This window comes from Oncorhynchus kisutch, linkage group LG15, assembly GCF_002021735.2.
Source record: "Oncorhynchus kisutch isolate 150728-3 linkage group LG15, Okis_V2, whole genome shotgun sequence".
Lineage (NCBI taxonomy): Eukaryota > Metazoa > Chordata > Actinopteri > Salmoniformes > Salmonidae > Oncorhynchus > Oncorhynchus kisutch.
Genome location: NC_034188.2, coordinates 13,950,116 through 13,967,941, shown reverse-complemented (window position 1 = coordinate 13,967,941; position 17,826 = coordinate 13,950,116).

Below are 17,826 nucleotides of genomic sequence, written 5' to 3'. Positions count from 1 at the left end.
TCTCTCTGTCTCTCTCTCTCTCTCTCTCTCTCTCTCTCTCTCTCTCTCTCTGTCTCTCTCTCTCTCTCTCTCTGTCTCTCTCTCTCTCTCTCTCTCTCTGTCTCTCTTTGTCTCTGTCTCTCTCTCTCTGTCTCTCTGTCTCTCTCTCTCTCTCTCTCTCTCTCTCTCTCTCTCTGTCCTCTCTCTCTCTGTCTCTCTGTCTCTCTCTCTCTCTCTCTCTCTCTCTCTCTCTCTCTCTCTCTCTCTCTCTCTCTCTCTGTCTCTCTCTCTCTCTCTCTCTCTCTCTCTCTCTCTCTCTCTCTCTCTCTCTCTCTCTCTCTCTCTCTCTCTCTCTCTGTCTCTCTCTCTCTGTCTCTCTGTCTCTCTCTCTCTCTCTCTCTCTCTCTCTCTCTCTCTCTCTGTCTCTCTCTCTCTCTCTCTCTCTCTGTCTCTCTCTCTGTCTCTCTCTGTCTCTCTCTCTCTCTCAGGACAGTGTTGACAGACAGTGTACACCAGCTGGTCTGGGGCTGATGTCTATGTTTAAGGAGCATGTGTCTTTCTCCTCTGGTCACCCAGGAGACCGATGACTCAATCTAACAGCCTCACCAAACTCACACACATGAATGTACACTCTTTAACACAGACTTACAGTGCCGTCAGGAAGTATTCAGACCCCTTGACTTTTTCCACGTTTTGTTAGGTTACAGCCTTATCAATAACCTTCCCTCATCAATCTACACACAATACCCCATAATGACAAAGCAAAAACAGGTTGTTAGACATTATATGCACAAATATAATCAACTGAAAAATCATATTTACATAAGCATTCAGACCCTTTACTCTGTACTTTGTTGAAGCGACTTTGGCAGCAATAACAGCCTCGAGTCTTCTTGGGTATGACGCTACAAGCTTGGCAAACCTGTATTTGGGGAGTTTCTCCTGTTCTTCTCTCCAGATCCACTCAAGCGCTGTCAGGGTGGATGTTAGATTGGGTTCAAGTCCGGGCTTTGGCTGGGCCACTCAAAGACATTCAGAGACTTGTCCCGAAGCCACACCTGCATTGTCTTGGCTGTGTGCTTAGGGTTGTTGTCCTGTTGTAAGGTGAACCTTCGCCCCAGTCTGAGGTCCTGAGTGCTCTGGAGCAGGTTTTCATCAAGGATCTCTTTGTACTTTGCTCTGTTCATCTTTCCTTCAATCCTGACTAGTCTCCCAGTTCCTGCCGCTGAAAGACATACCCACAGCATGATGCTGCCACCACCATGTTTCACCGTAGAGATGGTGCGAGGTTTCTTCCAGATGTGCCGCTTGGCATTCAGGCCAAAGAGTTCAATCTTGGTTTCATCAGACCAGACAATCCTGTTTCTCATGGTCTGAGAGTCCTTTAGGTGCCTTTTGGCAAACTCCAAGCGGGCTGTCAAGTGCCTTTTACTGAGGAGTGTCTTCCGTCTGGCCACTCTACCGTAAAGGGCTGATTGCTGGAGTGCTGCAGAGATGGTTGTCCTTCTGGAAGGTTTTCCCATCTCCACAGAGGAACCGTAGAGCTCTGTCAGAGTGACCATCAGGTTCTTGGTCACCTCCCTGACCAAGACCCTTCTCCCCCGATTGCTCAGTTTGGCCAGGCGGCCAGCTCTAGGAAGAGTCTTGGTGGTTCCAAACTTCTTCCATTTAAGAATGGTGGAGGCCACTGTTTTTTTAGGGACCTTCAATGCTACAGAAATGTCTTGGTACCCTTCCCCAGATCTATGCCTTGACACAATCCTTTCTCAGAGATCTTCGGACAATTCGTTCAACATCATGGCTTGGTTTTTGCTCTGACATGCACTGTCAACTTTGGAACCTTATACAGACAGGTGTGTGCCTTTCCAAATCGTCATTTTTTGCTTCGTCATTATGGGTATTGTGTGTACATTGATGAGGGCAAAAAATATTTAATCAATGTTAGACTAAGGCTGTAACCTAACAAAATGTGGGAAAAGGGAAGGGGTCTGAATACTTTCCGAAGACACTGTATACACACATACAAATGTGAGAAACACACACTCGCACACACACATATCCTCCATCAGAAGGCATGCTATAGATCTAGTGTAACATAACTGCATAGGACCCCTTTCAGCGAGACCCAAACTGATTTACTAAAGTAGATATAAACAATGTCGCACAGTAATATTTGTATTGTGTCAGGCCTCTTACATCACAATACACAATTCGTCCAATGGGGGGGTCCTGTATTATGTAACCAGAAATTGGGAGAGCGTTGCTCTCTGTGGCACCCCACATTCTACAACTCCATATCTACAACCCTACCCTGCTACTTCTGCTGCAGTACTAACTAAACATAAACGTAGAGCAGGGATATCAACTATGGATCGACTAACAACACAGCTCATAACGTCAATAAGAATGTGTTCAGTACCAGTCAAAAGTTGGGACACACGTACTCATTCAAATGTTCTACATTGTAGAATAATAGTGAAGACATCAAAACTATGAAATAACACATATAGAATCATGTATCAGCCTCCAGTATTTATGCTGCAGTAGTTTATGTGTCGGGGGGCTAGGGTCAGTTTATATCTGTAGTACTTCTCCTGTCCTATCCGGTGTCCTGTGTGAATTTAAGTATGCTCTCTCTAATTCTCTCTTTCTCTCTTTCTTTCTCTCTCTCGGAGGACCTGAGCCCTAGGACCATGCCTCAGAACTACCTGACATGATGACTCCTTGCTGTCCCCAGTCCACCTGGCCGTGCTGCTGCTCCAGTTTCAACTGTTCTGCCTGTGATTATTATTATTTGACCATGCTGGTCATTTATGAACATTTGAACATCTTGGCCATGTTCTGTTATAATCTCCACCCGGCACAGCCAGAAGAGGACTGGCCACCCCACATAGCCTGGTTCCTCTCTAGGGTTCTTCCTTGGTTTTGGCCTTTCTAGGGAGTTTATCCTTGCCACCGTGCTTCTACACCTGCATTACTTGCTGTTTGTGTTTTTAGGCTGGGTTTCTGTACAGCACTTTGAGATATCGGCTTATGTACGAAGGGCTATATAAATACATTTGATTTGATTTGAAGTAGTAACCAAAAAAAAGTGTAAAACAAGACTAAATTTGTTTTAGATTTTAGATTCTTCAAATTAACCACCCGTTGCCTTGATTATAGCTTTGTACACTCTTGGCATTGTCTCGACCAGCTACGGGCAAACCAGATGGGATGGTGTATTGCTGCAGAATGCTGTGGTAGCCATGATGGTTAAGTGTGCCTTGAATTCTAAATAAATCACAGACAGTGTCACCAGCAAAGCACCCCCACATCATCACACCTCCTCCTCCATGCTTCACGGTGGGAACCACACATGCGGAGATCATGCGTTCACCTACTCTGCGTCTCCCAAAAACACAGTGGTTGGAACCAAAAATCTAAAATTTGTACTAATCAGACCAAAGGATAGATTTCCACGGGTCTAATTAAAATTGCTCGTGTTTCTTGGCCCAAGCAAGTCTCTTCTTATTGGTGTCCTTTAGAAAGCGCTTCCAGGTGAAGTTCTTGACATTTTCCGGATTGACTGAACTTCACATTTCTCTTTGCTTATTTGAGCTGTTCTTGCCATAATTTGGACTTGGTCTTTTACCAAATAGGGCTATCTTCTGTATACCCCCCCCCCCCCCACCTTGTCACAACACAACTGACTGGCTCAAATGCATTAATAAAGGAATAAATTCCCCAAATTAACTTTTAAGAAGGCACAACTGTTAATTGAAATGCATTCCATGTGACTACCTCATAAAACTGGTTGAGAGAATGCCAAGAGTGTGCATGTTTATATTGGAGTTAACATGTCTGGAGCTGGAACGATGTTTTAAAGATGGCATCCGCAGTAGGGGAAACAACGCCACTGTCCACCCCATTGACGTTGTTATTGTTTTTGTTTTGTTGGCGAACTGGAGGTGAGGAACATTGTGCAACAAAAACATGGCAGTATATTTTCTGCTGTTCTATCGCAAGTGCAATGATGTCCAAGGGGAAAAAAACACAGCGTTCGATGTTTGCAGTAACTTCTTTGTCGTTGTAATTTCGCAAATGGATGTGGCTGTTTCACCATTAAGGATTACAGCTTTAAGGGCACTGAGAACACTGGGTTACGTCCCAAATGGTAGCCTATTCCCTCCCTATATATTTTTGATGCGAGCCCTATGAGAATAGTGTTCCATTTGGGACTTAAGCCTAACAAATCTCCAATCAGTAGTTATCTACTGGCCTCTACTGCTCAGCTGTCGTCATAATAATTATTTTTTTAAACATGTAAAAGCCAAACATTGTCATTTTTCCAGGGTGTTTCAACTCTTCTAAAACAGACATATTAATGCTAGAGCTGCAAAGTCACCTTGTTTAGGCTCGGCTCTGCACGGGTAAAATATTTAGCATATTAGTTTGCTTATTAGCATGCCTCTGACATATTAACCAACCCCAGGGGACCATATCTGCTCTTTTTGAATATATGCAAATAGAGGTTTTATTTTTGTTTGGTTCATTTTCAATGAATTTTATGAACAGTGTTTGAATAATTGATAATATAATGAGTGTGTGCATGCTGATTCAGAGTCGCGGCCCCTCTTCATAAAAACATGACGATAAAGTAGATTAGCATACACATTTCAGCTGGTTGTTTAATCAACTTTCTCTTCCTCAACCTTGACCAGTTTGAACCAGCCTCTGTCTGTTCCCCTGGCCTTGACCAGTTTGAACCAGCCTCTGTCTGTTCCCCTGGCCTTGACCAGTTTGAACCAGCCTCTGTCTGTTCCCCTGGCCTTGACCAGTTTGAACCAGCCTCTGTCTTTTCCCCTGGCCTTGACCAGTTTGAACCAGCCTCTGTCTTTTCCCCTGGCCTTGACCAGTTTGAACCAGCCTCTGTCTGTTCCCCTGGCCTTGACCAGTTTGAACCAGCCTCTGTCTGTTCCCCTGGCCTTGACCAGTTTGAACCAGCCTCTGTCTTTTCCCCTGGCCTTGACCAGTTTGAACCAGCCTCTGTCTGTTCCCCTGGCCTTGACCAGTTTGAACCAGCCTCTGTCTGTTCCCCTGGCCTTGACCAGTTTGAACCAGCCTCTGTCTTTTCCCCTGGCCTTGACCAGTTTGAACCAGCCTCTGTCTGTTCCCCTGGCCTTGACCAGTTTGAACCAGCCTCTGTCTGTTCCCCTGGCCTTGACCAGTTTGAACCAGCCTCTGTCTTTTCCCCTGGCCTTGACCAGTTTGAACCAGCCTCTGTCTGTTCCCCTGGCCTTGACCAGTTTGAACCAGCCTCTGTCTTTTCCCCTGGCCTTGACCAGTTTGAACCAGCCTCTGTCTGTTCCCCTGGCCTTGACCAGTTTGAACCAGCCTCTGTCTGTTCCCCTGGCCTTGACCAGTTTGAACCAGCCTCTGTCTTTTCCCCTGGCCTTGACCAGTTTGAACCAGCCTCTGTCTGTTCCCCTGGCCTTGACCAGTTTGAACCAGCCTCTGTCTTTTCCCCTGGCCTTGACCAGTTTGAACCAGCCTCTGTCTGTTCCCCTGGCCTTGACCAGTTTGAACCAGCCTCTGTCTTTTCCCCTGGCCTTGACCAGTTTGAACCAGCCTCTGTCTGTTCCCCTGGAGAATGTAAACATTGTTCCAGCTTTTAATTGATATGACTCGATTGATATTGTCCTTCGTTCCAAAACTGGTTCCTTGTTACTTTTCAATTTGTCCTGGGTACTTTAATTAACATAACCTACTTTCTACCTCTGTCTCCTCTTTGTTTTTCACTGCCATCCCTCCTTACAGAGATCTCTCTTCATTCTGTCTTTGCACGCCACACCTGTAGCTCCAAGCCAGATAAAGTATCACCTTATTTCTCTTATAAAATAGGAGAGAGAGAGAGAAAAACAGAGAGAGATAATGAGAGGGAGACAGAGACAAATAAAAGAGAGATATAATGAGAGGGAGACAGAGACAAATAAAAGAGAGAGATAATGAGAGGGAGACAGAGACAAATAAAAGAGAGAGATAATGAGAGGGAGACAGAGACAAATAAAAGAGAGAGATAATGAGAGGGAGACAGAGACAAATAAAAGAGAGAGATAATGAGAGGGAGACAGAGACAAATAAAAGAGAGAGATAATGAGAGGGAGAGAGAGACAAATAAAAGAGAGAGATAATGAGAGGGAGAGAGAGACAAATAAAAGAGAGAGATAATGAGAGGGAGACAGAGACAAATAAAAGAGAGAGATAATGAGAGGGAGACAGAGACAAATAAAAGAGAGAGATAAGGAGAGGGAGAGAGAGACAAATAAAAGAGAGACATAGCGCTGTAGGCCAAATGGCTAATGATAATTAGCTCCAGCTAATGGAGCTACAGGGGTAGTGCGTGCAGGGTTGGGGAGTAATGGATTGCATGTAATCCGTTACATGTAAGGGATTACAAAAAAACGGTAACTGTAATCCGTCGCGTTACCAACAAAAATATTGTAATCAGATTACAGATACTTTTGAAAACATATATGATTACTCCGAGGACGACTTTAATATTCAGAAAGGATGTTTGCGGAAAAAAATCTTTGACACTTCTCAAATCAGCATTGAAAAAAGGCACAGGTGTAAGTTAAGTTTGTTCCACCTGAGAAAGTCTGACCACCAATCAGAGACCACTATGATGACACACCAAATGATGACCACCAATCAGAGACCACTATGATGACACACCAAATGGGTTTGATGGATCGCGGGAAAAGAGACGAAAAAGGTTTTTGTAGGCTACAGTCCAAGCTATGTCTTCCAATGGTGCGACTGCTGTCGGGAATCCAAATCATATCCAACTTGAATAAACGCTTGGAGGTCAGGAAGCCAGCAATGGTGTAGTCTATGGCGATACAGATATCAATTATTTTCAGTGGCAATTTTAGCATGTAAATCTTGGTGGGGCAAACAAAAAACTGTGGGATGCAGGTCAGCAAAGCCACTACGCAACACAACACTAAACAATACATTAATTGCACTATAACGGTGACAAACGCTGCCCACAAAGTGTTAGGGCCTACAGAAAGCTGTCCCAACAGCAGAGTCCCAACACCTTACCACTGCTACATCTGTCTATCAGCAGAGTCCCAACACCTTACCACTGCTACACCTGTCTATCAGCAGAGTCCCAACACCTTACCACTGCTACACCTGGCTATCAGCAGAGTCCCAACACCTTACCAGTGCTACACCTGGCTATCAGCAGAGGCCCAACACCTTACCACTGCTACACCTGTCTATCAGCAGAGTCCCAACACCTTACCACTGCTACACCTGGCTATCAGCAGAGGCCCAACACCTTACCACTGCTACATCTGTCTATCAGCAGAGTCCCAACACCTTACCACTGCTACACCTGGCTATCAGCAGAGTCCCAACACCTTACCAGTGCTACACCTGGCTATCAGCAGAGGCCCAACACCTTACCACTGCTACACCTGTCTATCAGCAGAGTCCCAACACCTTACCACTGCTACACCTGGCTATCAGCAGAGGCCCAACACCTTACCACTGCTACACCTGTCTATCAGCAGAGTCCCAACACCTTACCACTGCTACACCTGGCTATCAGCAGAGTCCCAACACCTTACCACTGCTACACCTGGCTATCAGCAGAGTCCCAACACCTTACCACTGCTACACCTGGCTATCAGCAGGTCTTGTCTGGCAGTGAAACAGTTCATTCAGCCTCATTTACTGCCTTTAAAACAAAACATAGCTGATATGGCTGACTGGCTTAACCCTCCTGTTGTGTTTGTTTCATGTTAATTAATTCTGTGTTCCCGGCCCAAAATGACCGCCCCATTATAGCTGATTATAAATCCATAATAATAGATATATTATCACCTAATGTTGTGTTAGATCTTTTTATAACTTAAGTTCATGTGAACATTACAAGTTTTGAACTTCTATGTGCTATTTATGGCCTGTAAGGCCTCATTGACCAGAGCTCATACAACTCATTGAGTAGAAAACACATAATGTATGGATTATTTTGACTATAACAAATACTCAGATGAAACATATTGTGCTATTTATCACAGACTACTTTGTCCAAGTATAACAAGGACTCTCTCCTCCTCACCAGTGTCATGATCAAAGATATAATCAAGAGCCTCACATACAGTATGTCGTTTGATCATTGTGCTGCCACAGAATTAACTGAGAACAAGGCCTCAAAAAGCGTTCTATACCAGAGCTGCAAGAACAGTTCTATATATTATTGAAACAATGTTGTGATTGTTTGTGAGAATGTGTGGTTCCCGTGGGGAAAGATTCTGATTAATTCCGATTAATTCCGATTAAGACATTAATTAATGAGCGAGTGACAACGGACGTAGTCAATATAACTATTTGTTCAGCACTTTTGAAATGTACAGCGGCAGAATTCATAACATGGGCCGTTCTTACAGTGTATTACTATCAGTAGCACTGTCAAAGCTGTACAAAAAAAGATTGAAAACAAGCACACACCGGCAACAAACTATGTGTTTACACTATTGCGTAGGTGAAAATAAACCAAATTATTAGGGTGAGGCACATTGGCTACTAACAGCTTACTACACAACATACACTTAGTATTACTTTCTTAGCTACAGTATACATATCTCTCTGGCATCCTACATAATTTATGGAACAGCATAATACAAGTTATGCTGATGTGATGTGCTTGAACAGAAAAGCGCCGCGCTCCTTCGTGGGCAAATTTTGATTTGACGTCATTTCTGTGGAAAATGACCTTGAGCCTTCTTGGAAGGGCAGTTCTAGACACTCTAATGTACTTGTCCTCTTACTCAGTTGTGCACCGGGCCATCCCACTCCTCTTTCTATTCTGGTTAGGGCCAGTTTGTGCTGTTCTGTGAAGGGAGTAGTACACAGCGTTGTATGAGATCTTCAGTTTCTTGGCAATTTCTTGAATGGAATAGCCTTCATTTCTCAGAACAAGATTAGACTGACGAGTTTCAGAAGAAAGCTCTTTGTTTCTGGCTATTTTGAGCCAGTAATCGAACCCACAAATGCTGATGCTCCAGATACTCAACTAGTCTAAAGAAGGCCGTTTTATTGCTTCTTTAATACCTACTTAAGGCTGCAGGGGCAGTATTGAGTAGCTTGGATGAAAGGTGCCCAGAGGTGCCCAGAGTAAACGGCCTGCTCCTCAGTCCCAGTTGCTAATATATGCATATTATTATTGGTTTTGGATAGAAAACACTCTGAAGTTTCTACAACTGTTTGAATGATGTCTGTGAGTATAACAGAACTCATATGGCAGGCAAAAACCTGAGAGGAAATCCAAACAGGAAGTGAGAAATCTGAGGTTGACCGATTTCAACCCAGCCCCTATTGAATACACAGGGGGATATTGATCAAGTTGCACTTCCTAGGGCTTCCACTAGATGTCAACCGTCTTTAGAAACTTGAATGAGGCTTCTACTGTGTTGTGGAGCCAGATGAGAGCTGTTTGAGTCAGTTGTCTGGCAGAGAGCTAGGTCCTGGTCACGCGCATTTCACATATAGCGACCTGCGTTCCATGGCTTCTCTACAGACATAGGAATTCTCCGGTTGGAACGTTATTGAATATTTATGATAACAACATCCTAAAGATTGATTCTATACTTAGTTTTACAAGTTTCTTCGACCTGCAATATAACTTTTTGAAGTTTCGTCCGACGTTCGGCTGGACCTGCACGAGCATTTGGATTTGTGTACTAAACGCGCTGACAAAAGTAGCTACTTGGACATAAATAATGGACATTATCGAACAAATCAAGCATTTATTGTGGAACTGCGATTCCTGGGAGTGCATTCTGATGAATATCCTCAAAGGTAAGGGAATATTTATAATGTGATTTCTGATTTCTGTTGACTCCAACATTGCAGATTTTAAAAAAATAATTCTGAGCGCCCTCTCAGATTATTGCATGGTTTGCTTATTGCGTAAAGATCTTTTGAAATCCGACACAGCAGTTGCATTAAGGAGAGGTATATCTATATTTCCATGTCTAAGAATTGTATTTTCATTGACATTTATAATGAGTATTTCTGTAAAATGATGTGGCTCTCTGCAATATCACCGGATGTTTTTGGAACTAGTGAACATAACGCGCCAATGTATACTGAGATTTTTTAAATATAAATATGCACTTTATCAAACAAAACATACATGTATTGTGTAACATGAAGTCCTATGAGTGTCATCTGATGAAGATCATCAAAGGTCAGTGATTAATTTTATCTGTATTTGTACTTTTTGCGACTCCTCTCTTTCGCTGGAAAAATGGCTGTGTTTTTCTGTGAGTTGGTGGTCACCTAACATAATTGTCTATAGTGCTTCCGCTGTAAAGCCTGTTTGAAATTGGACACTGTGGTGGGATTAACAACAAGATGACCTTTAAAACGGTATAATATACATGTATGTTTGAGGAATTTTTATTATGAGATTTCTGTTGTTTTCAATTTGTCGCCCTGCACTTTCACTGGCTGTTGTCATATCGATCCCGTTAACGGGATTGCAGCCCTAAGAAAATATGTTTTTAATAAGGACGACAGTTTTCGGCTAATTTCAAAAGAGTTTTCTAATGATCAATTAGCCTTTTAAAATGATAAAGTTGGATTAGCTAACACAATGTGGGATTGGAACACAGGAGTGATGGTTGCTGATAATGGGCCTCTGTTGTAATTCTATATTTTTTTTTTACCTTTATTTAACTAGGCAAGTCAGTTAAGAACAAATTCTTATTTTCAATGACAGCCTAGGAACAGTGGGTTAACTGCCTGTTCAGGGGCAGAACGACAGATTTGTACCTTGTCAGCTCGGGATATGAACTTGCAACCTTTCGGTTACTAGTCTAACGCTCTAACCACTAGGCTACCCTGCAGCCCCAATGGGTGGTAGGGTAATGGGTGCGTGTTGGTGGCAGGGAAGTCAGGCGCAGGAGAACAAACTTGGTAAAAACAGAGATGTTTAATTAATAAATGCTGATAAAACTCCAAAAACAGAAATGTACAAAACAACAAAAGTGGGTACAAAACCCGTCGCACACCAACATAATACATGCACATCACATACAAGCAAACAATCTCTGACAAGGACATGAGGGGAAACAGAGGGTTAAATACACCACATGTCATTGATGGGATTGGAACCAGGTGTGAAGGAAGACACGACAAAACCAATGGAAAATGATAAATGGATCAGTGATGGCTAGAAGGCCGGTGACGTTGACCGCCGAACACCGCCCGAACAAGGAAAGGGGCCGACCGTCGTGACATCTGTACGCCTATGTGGATATTCCATTTAAAAAATATATATTAACTACACTATTTCTGATCAATTTGATGTTATTTTAATGGCGAAAAATTTGCTTTTCTTTCAAAAACAAGGACATTTCTAAGTGACCCCAAACTTTTGAACAGTAGTGTATATATATATATATATATATCTATAGCTCCATGTATTCTTGATGAATATAACTTAGAAAGACCTCATGACCTTAGTTCAACTGTCCCACTCCATGAGAACCCAAAATATAAGCTTGTTTAACTCACAGTGTTTGTAAACATTGTAAATGTAAACAAACACTGTATAGCCTCAACATATGGTTAAAACAATGCATGTTTACATCATGGATGGTCAGTCCTTGCATCCATAGCTCTGTCTATTAATCTGAGAGTGGTTACATTTCTCCAGGCCCATCCCTCAGCTTTTTACCAAAACAAAGGCGGGGCGATTGTTTTGCCATTGTTTCATCTGTGGATTTAAACAGCTGCATATTATCAAGATATCAAAGTGCCACCAACTAAAAGGGTAACCATAGGCCTATAGCAAGTAACTGAATGTAATCAGATTACGTTACTGAGTTTGAGTTATCCAAAAGTTACGTTACTGATTACAATTTTGGGCAGGTAACTAGTAACTGTAACAAATTACATTTAGAAAGTAACCTACCCAACCCTGAGTGTGTGTGCGTGTGTGTGTGTGTGCGCGCATGTGTTCCTACAGTACTTTGCCAGTACAATTTTCCAAGCAATTAAGTAATCTGGATGAAAGCAGAGTCTACAATAAGACTGTGTTTACACAGACAGACCAATTCTGATCTTTTTTCCCAATTATTGGCTTAAGAGCTGATCTGATTGGTGTAAATGCCAAGTAATGGGAAATACATATTTTATAGGCCTGTGGAACCCGTATTGTTTAATGAATACCTTGAGGCTCTGTAAAAACAGTGGCATAACAGCTTAGATGCTTCATAATGAAAAGCCCTGTGTGTTCCAAATAGCATCCTATTCCTTATGAATTACCTTTCACCAGGCCCCATATGGCTCTATAAAAGCAGTAGGGTGTCCACCATAGGGTTTATAAAGGCAGTAGGGTGTCCACCATAGGGTTCTATAAAGGCAGTAAGGTGTCCACAATAGGGTTCTATAAAGGCAGTAGGGTGTCCACTATAGGGCTATATAAAGGCAGTAGGGTGTCCATCATAGGGTTCTATAAAGGCAGTAGGGTGTCCACAATAGGGTTCTATAAAGGAAGTAGAGTGTCCACCATAGGGCTCTATAAAGGCAGTAAGGTGTCCACCATAGGGCTCTATAAAGGCAGTAGGGTGTCCACAATAGGGTTCTATAAAGGAAGTAGAGTGTCCACCATAGGGCTCTATAAAGGCAGTAAGGTGTCCACCATGGGGCGGCAGCGTAGCCTAGTGGTTAGAGCGTTGGACTATTAACCGGAAGGTTGCGAGTTCAAACCCCCGAGCTGACAAGGTACAAATCTGTCGTTCTGCCCCTGAACAGGCAGTTAACCCACTGTTCCCAGGCCGTCATTGAAAATAAGAATGTGTTCTTAACTGACTTGCCTGGTTAAATAAAGGTTAAATAAAAAATAAAAATAGGGCTCTATAAAGGCAGTAAGGTGTCCACCATAGGGCTCTATGAAGGCAGTAAGGTGTCCACCATAGGGCTCTATAAAGTCAGTAAGATGTCCACCATAGGGCTCTATAAGGGCAGTAGGGTGTCCACCATAGGGCTCTATAAAGGGAGTAGGGTGTCCACCATAGGCAGTAGGGTGTCCACCATAGGGCTCTATAAAGGCAGTAAGGTGTCCACCATAGGGCTCTATAAAGGCAGTAGGGTGTCCACCATAGGGCTCAATAAAGGCAGTAGGATGTCCACTGTAGTATCTGGGATCTACATCTGTTTATATTAGTTACTGTGCTGTTACTAAGCAGTAATGTATTACGGCAGTGTTACATTACTACACCTAATAGGAAATGCACATGCGCACTGGAATGCCAAGAACTGTAGAGCACGAGGGGCTTTGACTAAACGAAAACTAACTGTACTCCCGTCTCCTGCCTGGTCATTTCTCCACAACACAAATATTACAGTGGCGACGAGGTGATTAAACTACATAAACGGACATTGCTTGAAGGGAAGAATGTTGCGTGAGTAATGAAACTCAAAATAATTATGTAATTCGTCAGTTATTTTTTAACTTTTATTTCGCCAGTAAGAGAAGACTAACCACTGCTAGCACTGCTAGTACAGTATTCAGGAAGTAGTAAGACTATTGGAGTCCAGAATAGCGACACTGCCCTCTGGTGGTAATTTTTTTTTTTTAACTGTCTCATTGAACCCATTGTAATTAGTCGATCTCAGTGGAGAAATATTGTCCAAAAAAAGGAAGAAGGAACGTAACACGGTGTGTACATTATTACAAATGAGTGCAGTGAATGAAGTAATTGCAGAAACTTCTGAAGTGAAGAAGTAGATTAATATTCAGAAAATTAAGGAATATAAGGAAACTGAACAATTAACTGTGAAAATGGCAACCATTGGTCGAGTAGCAGAGTTTGAGGCTACAAAAGAGGATTTTGATTCCTATTTGGAGCGTTTTGAGCGTTGGCTGGCTGCAAATGAAATTAAAGATGGAAAGAAAGCAGACGTATTTCTCAGTGTTTTGGGTCCAACTGAGTATGGATTGCTGAAAGGTCTCATTGAACCAATGAAAGCAGTGGAGTTGAACTATGCAGAACTGACTGAAACTCTTTCAAGGTATTTCAAGCCTAAGCCAATTCTCATTGCAGAACGTTTCAGATTTTACCAACGTCACCAGAGTCAAGGGGAAACCGTGGCTGACTACATCCTTGCTTTGAAAAGGCTGGCAAGTACATGTGAGTTTGCACGATTTCTTGATGATGCTCTCCGAGACAAGTTTGTATGTGGTCTCACAGGTGAAGCATATCACAGAAGGCTCCTGTCAGAGAAGGACCTGACCTTTAAGAAAGCCTGTGATATAGCACTTGGACTCGAGCTTGCCCACAGGGATACTATTGAGCTATCGGGACATGCAGAACGTCAGAAAGGTGTTCACAAGGTCAGTGATGCACGTGGTGGAAAAAGCTCACAAAGGTCACACTTTTTTCAGTCCCGTCCTCAAGGTTACACAAGAACAAAGCAGCCCACATCTCAAAGGTCTAAGCCAAGTTGCTACAGATGTGGGGGAGATAATCATCAGCACAGTGAATGTCGATTCCATAATGAAAAGTGCCACAATTGTGGAAAGGTTGGACATTTACAGAGAGTGTGTAAAGCCTCGAAACGCACAGCAAGAGCGCACAAAGTGTCAGACGCAGCACAAGAAGTGGAAGGTACAACTGAAACAGTAGTGGAACTGTTCACAGTGTACACAGCTCAACAACTAAAATATGGAATCTCTCTCAACATGGAGTTAGCGGGAAAACCAGTAAAAATGCAGCTAGACACCGGAGCGTCTGTATCTCTGGTTCCAGAGAGACTCTACAAAGAAAAACTGAAAGAGTGCCCTCTTCAGCCCGCGTCCATCCGCCTTTCTTCACGCACTGGTGACACTATTCCTGTGTTAGGGCAGATCCAGGTACCAGTCCGGTATGAGGGGAAGGAGTGGATGCTACCGCTTGTCATTGTTAAAGGAGAAAAATCAGCCTTGCTAGGCAGAAACTGGCTACAAAAGATCAAGTTGAACTGGGGAGAAATCTTCAGTCTGAGAAATGACAAACCAGTGAGTCAGGCTACACTCACTAACATGCTGGAGAAGCACAAAGAACTTTTCAAAGATGGCTACGGTGAAATACAAGACTTCACAGCAAAAGTCAGAGTGCAAGAAGGAACCAAGCCTATCTTTCACAAACCACGTCCAGTTCCCTATGCTCTTAAGGAAGCAGTAGAGAAGGAACTGGACCGCCTACAGAAGAATAACATAATCACGAAAGTAGCGAGGAGCAACTGGGCCGCTCCGATTGTTGTAGTCCCAAAGAAAGACAAGACCGTCAGAATGTGCGGTGACTACTATACTACCAGAGGAATATCCACTACCAAACGCTGAAGATCTGTTTGCCACTCTAGCTGGTGGGAAGGTTTTCAGTAAGCTGGACCTGGCATTCGCTTATCAGCAACTGAAGCTGGATCCGGAGTCAGAACAGTATCTGACCATCAATACACACAAGGGGCTATTCAGATTCAATCGCTTGGCCTATGGAATCTCGACAGCTCCAGCGATATTCCAACAAACAATGGATCAGATCTTGGACGGTATAGACCATGTTGTGTGCTTCATGGACGACATCCTCGTGTCAGCACCAACCATTGGAGAGCACCTTGTAGTGCTGGACAAAGTGAAGTGACTGGAGAAATACGGAGTGAGAATGAAACGCAGCAAGTGTGAGTTCCTCCAGGACTCAGTGGAGTATCTCGGATACAAGATTGATGCACAAGGCCTGCACCCAACCAACAGCAATCGGAAGCAATCGTAAACGCTCCAGCACCCACAAATATCTCAGAGCTGAGGTCATTTTTGGGCTCCTGAACTATTACGGAAAGTTTGTGGCAAACTTGTCCACATTGTTGCATCCGCTTCACCAACTGCTGCAGGCCGATACAAAGTGGAATTGGTCCCCACAATGCGAAGAAGCATTCAAGACTTGCAAACAGCGTCTGCTAAAGAGCAAGTGGCTTGCCCACTATAACACAGAGATGAAGCTGAGACTCGCGTGTGATGCATCTCCATACGGAGTAGGAGCCGTCATCTCACATGTTCTACCGTCAGGTGAAGAACACCCTATTGCATTTGCATCACGGACTCTGTCACCAAGTGAAAAAAATTATGCTCAAATTGAGAAGGAAGCCCTGAGCATAATATTCGGAGTGAAGAAGTTTCACAAATACCTCTACGGAAGGAAGTTCCAACTGCTGACAGATCACAAGCCTCTGTTGGCCATCCTTGGACCAAAATCAGCTATACCAACCCTTGCTGCACTTCGAATGCAACATTGGGCTCTGATATTGTTAGCCTACGACTACGAGATTGAGTACAGACGATCCAGTAATCACGCAAATGCCGATGCACTATCAAGACTACCATGCAATAGTGACTCCGACAGTGAAGATGATAGAGCAGTCTTCCAGATCTCTCTCATTGATGAACTGCCCATATCTGCTTCTGACATAGCAGAGGAAACAAGGAAAGACCCAGTGCTTTCCAAAGTCTTGGACTTAACATTAGGCGGTTGGCCAACCTTCGTAAATGACAATAACCTTCGTCCATTCATCGACAAGAAAGACCAGTTGTCCACTGATCAAGGGTGTGTTCTGTGGGGATCAAGGGTGGTGGTACCTCACAAATTCCAGAGGAGACTGCTATCTGACCTGCATGAGGGACATCCAGGGATCACTCGAATGAAAGCACTCGCTCGCAGTTATCTGTGGTGGCCTGGACTGGATCAGGACATTCAACAGCATGTAGGCCACTGCTAACCTTGTGAAGCTGTTCGCAACAAGCCTGCTGCTGCACCTCTTCATCCATGGTCCTGGGCTGTTACACCTTGGGAACGCATCCATGTGGATTACGCCGAAATTGACAAGCAACATTTCCTTGTTGTCGTCGATGTCCATTCCAAGTGGATGGAAGTGTTCCCTACTCAACTGACCACAGCTGAGAAGACCATCAATCTTCTCAGACACCTGTTTGCATCCTTTGGACTAGTCAAGGAGCTCGTATCGGACAATGCCCCCCCCCCCCGTTCACGTCAAACGATTTTGAAATGTTTCTCAAGAACAACGGAGTAAGGCACATCCTGTCACCACCTTACCATCCGGCATCAAACGGAGCAGCGGAGAGAGCCGTGCAAACCTTTAAGAAGGCCCGGACTAGACTCGAGGTTCAGTCTGTGCCCATCCACCAAAGGCTTCCCGGTTCCTGTTTACTTACCGTAACACCCCACACACAGTAACGGAATGTACACCAGCTGAACTGTTTCTGAAACGCCAACCACGTACCCGCCTGACATTGTTGAATCCAGACTTGTCAAGCACTGTGGCAAAGCACCAGCTACAGCAGAAGAAAGCTCATGACAGACACTCAAAGACTGTCAGAGAATTCAAAGAGGAAGAGAGGGTGATGGTACGTGATTTCAGACACCCCAAGCGCCTGTGGAACTCAGGTGTGATCTTGCAACGCAGAGGACCTTTGACTTTTTTATTTTATTTATTTATTTATTTTACCTTTATTTAACCAGGTAGGCAAGTTGAGAACAAGTTCTTGGACTTACCAAGTCCAAATTGGTCATCGCCAGGTCAACGTTCATGTGGATCATCTGCTACGGTCCAACGCCCCAGCAGAGACATGCCGAGAGAACAAGAACAATAACGACCCCCAGGACTATTCTCCTGACTGTGGACGTACGGGAGAGACAGAGCCTGACCTTCCACCCGAACCTGGCCCACCACAGGAAGCCCAGGAGGAGCGGAGATATCCTATTCGACAGCGAAGGGCACCTCAAAAGCTTGACC